Raw genomic sequence first — 6,467 nt, 5'->3', positions numbered from 1 at the left:
CCCTTTATCAAAGTAAACCAAGATGACACAATTCAATTAAAATGACAAGAGGAGAGTTTGGGCTGGTGTATGTTTCACTCAGTGCATCTATTTGCTTGTTTATTTATTTTCCCAGATAAGGTTGAAGTGTCGGTCTCCAGTTAGCCATGTTTTGAAGGATGGCAAAGAAATGTAGGCCAGTTGGGATCACAATGCATCGTTCTTTTCTTCGCAGTTTTAACTGGTGTCCCTGCTGGAGTCTCTGCTTTCCATATCTTGGCCTTACTGGTTTCCAGAAAGTCTCTGCATTAACAGCTGAAGCCCCAAAACCACGCATGATGGGAAACCATCAAGGAAGGAGAGCAAGAGAGAGGGGTGGAATGGGATGAAAACAGAAGAATCCAAAAGGTGGCAGAAGGCAGGAAGCATAAGCCTGGTTCATAAGAACATGATGAGCTCAGGGGCCCATCTCAACCAGGATTCTAATGTCACAGCGGCCAGCCACATGCCCATGGAAAACCCGCAAGCAGGGCACTTCATTGCACAATTAACTTGTTTATTTGCAGAGTCTTGTGCAGGGTTAGGCAACCCAAGGCCTGGGGGCTGGATGTGGCCCAATTGCCTTCTCAATCCGGCCCGTGGACAGTCCGGGAATCAGTGTGTTTTTACATGAGTAGAAGGTGTTCTTTTATTTAAAATGCAACTCTGGGTTATAGGTCCAGATCCGAGGGCCTTCTGGTGGTTCCCTCCCCGTGAGAAGCCAAGTTACAGGGAACCAGGCAGAGGACCTTCTCGGTAGTGGCACCTGCCCTGTGGAACGCCCTCCCACCAGATGTCAAAGAGAACAACAACTACCAGACTTTTAGAAGACATCTGAAGGCAGCCCTGTTTAGGGAAGCTTTTAATGTTTGATGTATTACAATATTTTAATATTTTTTTGAAAGCCACCCAGAGTGGCTGGGGAAGCCCAGCCAGATGAGCGGGGTATAAATAATAAATTATTATTATTATTAATAATAATAATAATAATAATAATAATAATAATATAAGATAAAGAGGTCAGTGCAAATAGGTCCTTGATTTTAGCTCCGTTGAGCTTGACTCGGGGAACTAGTGGTGGCAACCAAAAACGGACTGGGCCAGAAATGAAAGTAAGTGGGAAATATTTATTTAAATGAAAGCAGGGAAATTAGGAAGATGTACAAACTCAGCAGTAAATATAAGAACAAACAGAATAAAGAATAAAAATAATGTATACATGAAATGAAAAAAGCGATGTTTAAACAGAAAAGAGCAAGATGGGATTGGCAAATAAAAATAATTACCCAATAAATCATGTATATTACTAAGATGTAAATTGCATCCTCTTGAAACTTCCTCCAGTACAAACTAGCTAAAAGAAAACTACTAAATTCCCAGTTATATAACTTCAAGATTAAGAAAGAACGGGATTTATAACTACCAGTCCAAGAAGGGATTGAAGGAACAGGGTCCTGTAAACTCAACAAGAAAGTTGAAAAATATGAATATGGGATCCAGAGTGATCCAAAGGGGGAAATTAGTTCAGACAGAAAGGGGGGGGGAGTGTTTGAAATTGGAATGGCAAAATCTGGACCTCACCCAAAAGAATCAGGCCTTTTAAAGACATGAGTGTTAAGTTGTGGGTGAACATATCAGACGACACAGCGATTCTCCAAACAGCTCGTGTTTATTCACAGATCAGAACAGAACTGAACTGAAGGGTTCAACCAGCCTGCTTATATAGAGCTCCACTACAACGTAACTGTAACAACTTTCTGTAACTATCCAATCACTGAACATCACTTTTGATCCCTTATTTGCATATGTGGACCTATATGTGGACAGTATCCCCCTGCTGGCCCAGGGTGAGAACTTCAGTACATAACAATGAGCCAGCAGTTCTTGACCAAAATTTGCTTCTATTCCACTCCATAGTTCTCTGAGGCTATCGCCTTCAGCATGCACAGGAATTTTCCCTAGAAATGAGCTGAGTGAAAGGTTGCTGGTGGGATTCCATCGCATCTCAGAAAAAAAACAGTCCACAATTATCATAGAATTGTAGAGTTGGAAGGGACCCGGGAGTCATCTGGTTCAATTCCCTGCAATGCAGGAATATAAACTACTATTATTATTATTATTTATTGAATTTATATACCGCCCTATACCTTGAGGTCTCAGGGCGCTTCACAGAAAAGATCAACATAAAAAACATAATATATATAATCAAAACATAAACAACAAAACAACAGATGCAGGACATTGCAGGGCACTGAGATTGTCCTTGCCTGGCCTCAGACTTTACAGCAGAACCCAACAGGGCACAACAGTTGAGGATCTTACAACGCAATCCTCTACCCATGTCTACTTGACAGTGAGTCCTCCTGGCTTCCTAGGACTTGCTGATCAGAAGGTCGGCGGTTCGAATCCCCGCGACGGGGTGAGCTCCCGTTGCTCGGTCCCTGCTCCTGCCAACCAACAGTTCGAAAGCACATCAAAGTGCAAGTAGATAAAAAGGTACCACTCCAGCGGGAAGGTAAACAGCGTTTCAGTGCGCTGCTCTGGTTCGCCAGAAGTGGCTTAGTCATGCTGGCCACATAACCCAGAAGCTGTACGTCGGCTCCCTCGGCCAATAAAGCAAGATGAGTGCCGCAACCCCAGAGTCGGCCACAACTGGACCTAATGGTCAGGGGTCCCTTTACCTTTACCTTTACCTTAAATAGAATTAGGATTGCAGCCTAAACTGCTGAACCCCCACCACAGCTGAGTTTCTTGTGTAGGACCACAGAGACTTCTCACAGAGGTGCATTGCACAACGAGGCATGCAGTATCTGTGGCTTTTACAAGAAAAAGAGTTGTGCTCTGCTCGGGGAGCCCTCAGGCTGTTCTCCCAGAGGGGTCTAGCAGCTTGTTGAGAGAGAAGGAACATGGACACCACCGCGCCTGAGAGAAAGGGGAATTCCTTTTTCCTCCCATTTGTTTAATTAAACATGCTAAGGAAATACTTGTGGGAGCCTCACGAAGATGCCTCTCTCTTCCTCATGCGCACACACTCTCTCTCACACACACATAACCTTGCTTCTCACATACTGTATCTCATTAAAAAGTGAAGAGCAAGAGTTTTCTGGAAACATGAATCTCAACTAAGTCCTCCTTTATATAACAAAATCTGCCTTGTGTTTTGTTTTCTCCCCATCTCCCTCTCTCCCTCCCTCTCTCTATTTTTCCTTCTTGTTCCTCAAAGTGGCTTCTTTGGCCAATTAAAGCATGATGTTTACTGCTGAAGAAGATGGGATGCACTGCAGTTAGGGATGGAGAAGAATCAAAAAGGGTTCGCATTTAAAGGCAAACCAACCTAATTCACACTTTCTCAAATAATAGGTAAAGGTAAAGGTACCCCTGCCCGTACGGGCCAGTCTTGACAGACTCTGGGGTTGTGCGCCCATCTCACTTAAGAGGCCAGGGGCCAGCGCTGTCCGGAGACACTTCCGGGTCACGTGGCCAGCGTGACATCGCTGCTCTGGCCAGAGCCAGAGCCAGAGCCAGAGCCACACACGGAAACGCCGTTTACCTTCCCGCTGGTAAGCGGTCCCTATTTATCTACTTGCACCCGGAGGTGCTTTCGAACTGCTAGGTTGGCAGGCGCTGGGACCGAGCAGCGGGAGCGCACCCCGCCGCAGGGATTCGAACCGCCGACCTTTCGATCGGCAAGCCCTAGGCGCTGAGGCTTTAACCCACAGCGCCACCTGCGTCCCTCTCAAATAATACGCAGCTCAAATAGCGGCCATCCTTGGACAGCTGCACTCATTTTGGAATGCAGTTCTCCAGCCAAGTATTGCAGGTCCTAAGGTTTTTAATGTTCATAAAAATGCACATATTTGCTCAATTTCAAACAATTTGGTTTCTTAGCTTCGACAAATCAGGATTCATTAGGACTAAACATTAACAAAATCCTAGTGAGAGCGAGAGTGTCACCTTGAGATTAGAGTTAACCATGGGGCTGCTTCAAGAAAAAATGGTTAATGTTTGGACCTAATGGGTCCCGATTTGTTGAAACTAATAAATTGAATGGTTTTGCAGCTCCTGACAAAGCAGATTTCTCCAAAGCACATTGAGCAAAATGAACAGCTGATTATCAGAAGCACCAGAGCCTGTCTACTTTTGAATTTATTTATTTTGGGAAGATAATGAACCATAAGGAGGGAGAGCAGGAGCCTCGAAATTGCCCATCAGCAGTTAGCATCTGCACCACACAAACTCACATGTCTCCTCATCAGTTTCCCCCACAATTGTTCCTGGAAGTAAGATCAGAGCTCACATTTTTGTCATGCCTGTTGTTGTTGGTATCCATTCATCTCAAGAAACAATGGAGGAGTGAGCCATCAGGAGTAAAGTCAAACTATTAGTGGAATTACAGTGCCTACTGTGGCTGTAAAGACTGATATGGGAGAGACATGTTTTGTTGCAGCTGGGGCATTTATTCTTATTCTTATTCTTATTCTTATTCTTATTCTTATTCTTATTCTTATTCTTATTCTTATTCTTATTCTTATTCTTATTCTTATTCTCCTCCAGTTTCACTGTTAGACATGCACCCTGATGTTTCTTCTCTCTGAGTTCCTCCCAGTGATCATTTCTTCTCCGGTCACTGCTGTGGATACACAACCTGACTGTCTGTCTCCAAGCACTGCAGTCATCGGCAAGGAATTCCCACATGGCAGGGTTGGCGTTGCCAACTTTCATATCACATTTGCAGACATCTTTGTAACACATAGTTGGTCTGCCAGCAGGTCTGGTGCCTGAAGCCAGCTCCCTGTAGAGCACATCCTTGGGGATGTTGCCATCTTCCATTCTGTGTACATGACCAAGTCAGCATAGACATCACTGAGACAGGAGTGTGTACGTGCTGGGAATGTGGGCAATGGAGAGCACATCTTTGCTTGAGGCTCGGTCCTGCCATGTGATGCCCAAAACCTTCCTGACACAGTGCATGTAGAAGGCACTGAGGCATCACTCCTGGTGGGTTCAAGTCACTTATAACTCACTTCTATAAAACAGCATTCTCATTACGCTAGCCTGGCAGACCTTTTGCCCTGGCTATTGTGGGCTATTCTTGGGAGAAATGCAATGACAAACCTGGACAGCATCTTAAAAAGCAGAGACATCACCTTGCCAACAAAGGTCCATATAGTTAAAGCTATGGTTTTCCCAGTAGTGATGTATGGAAGTGAGAGCTGGACCATAAAGAAGGCTGATCGCCGAAGAATTGATGCTTTTGAATTATGGTGCTGGAGGAGACTCTTGAGAGTCCCATGGACTGCAAGAAGATCAAACCTCTCCATTCTGAAGGAAATCAGCCCTGAGTGCTCACTGGAAGGACAGATTGTGAAGCTGAGGCTCCAATACTTTGGCTACCTCATGAGAAGAGAAGACTCCCTGGAGAAGACCCTGATGTTGGGAAAGATGGAGGGCACAAGGAGAAGGGGATGACAGAGGACGAGATGGTTGGATAGTGTTCTCGAAGCTACCAGCATGAGTTTGACCAAACTGCGGGAGGCAGTGGAAGACAGGAGTGCCTGGCGTGCTCTGGTCCATGGAGTCATGAAGAGTCGGACACAACTAAATGACTAAACAACAACAACAACAACAAAATGACCAGTAAAAAGCAAGGAGCCCTTGTTGGAAGTCCCAGAGTTGTCCCAGGTTTTGGGGATTTTGCTTCTTTTTTTCCTGCTTTCATAAATTGTATTTGTACTGCTCTTGTGCATTTTAATGCATTGTAAACCATCCTGGAATCATAGCTTGAACAGCAAGCAGAAATCTAAATTGAATACATGAATGTGGTGAGATGCATTGCGTTGTAGTCTTTATTTCTAAACGGGCATCTAAATTAGCATAGGCAAATTTTTATGCAAATCTACACCATATTTTGACTTCTTTTTTGTGGTGGGAATAATGCATATATTCTCCTTTTTTTGGCCCATCTTAGGCCAGACCAGTGGACCGTCTACTGTCTGCCGCAGAACCTTTTCTTTATCAGTAGCTAGTGTGCAGGCAAGTTTGGAAGAAAGGTGTAAAACTTCTGTAATGGACAATTACGTGCTAAGATGCCCCAGGGAGATGTTTCCTCTTGACCCCAGCAGTTAGTGCTTGGCTTCTATCTTGAAGCACGGGGGTTTATATCCATCGTAAAATTGTTATCCTACCTAATGTATCCCAGAGCTCTTTTACACACTGAAATACTAGCCCTTCCCATTTCACAGTCTTATCTACACAACCAATTACATGTGAGGGGCTCAGTTTGGGGCCAAAGAAAATCTGAATGACACAACTGCAGCATGGCAAATCATGCGATCTCATTGTGGACAGATTGACTGTGATAACTCCTTTGCTACTTAGATATACACTTACTTATAGGCTGTCTTTTGGGTACCTAGTACACATGATGCAGAATGTGATTCTCAACAGAC

This window comes from Podarcis cretensis (genome assembly GCF_951804945.1).
Source record: "Podarcis cretensis genome assembly, chromosome: 6".
In the NCBI taxonomy this organism is placed as follows: domain Eukaryota; kingdom Metazoa; phylum Chordata; class Lepidosauria; order Squamata; family Lacertidae; genus Podarcis; species Podarcis cretensis.
The sequence above is the reverse complement of the archived record's forward strand: the minus strand, read 5'-3'. Positions refer to the sequence as shown.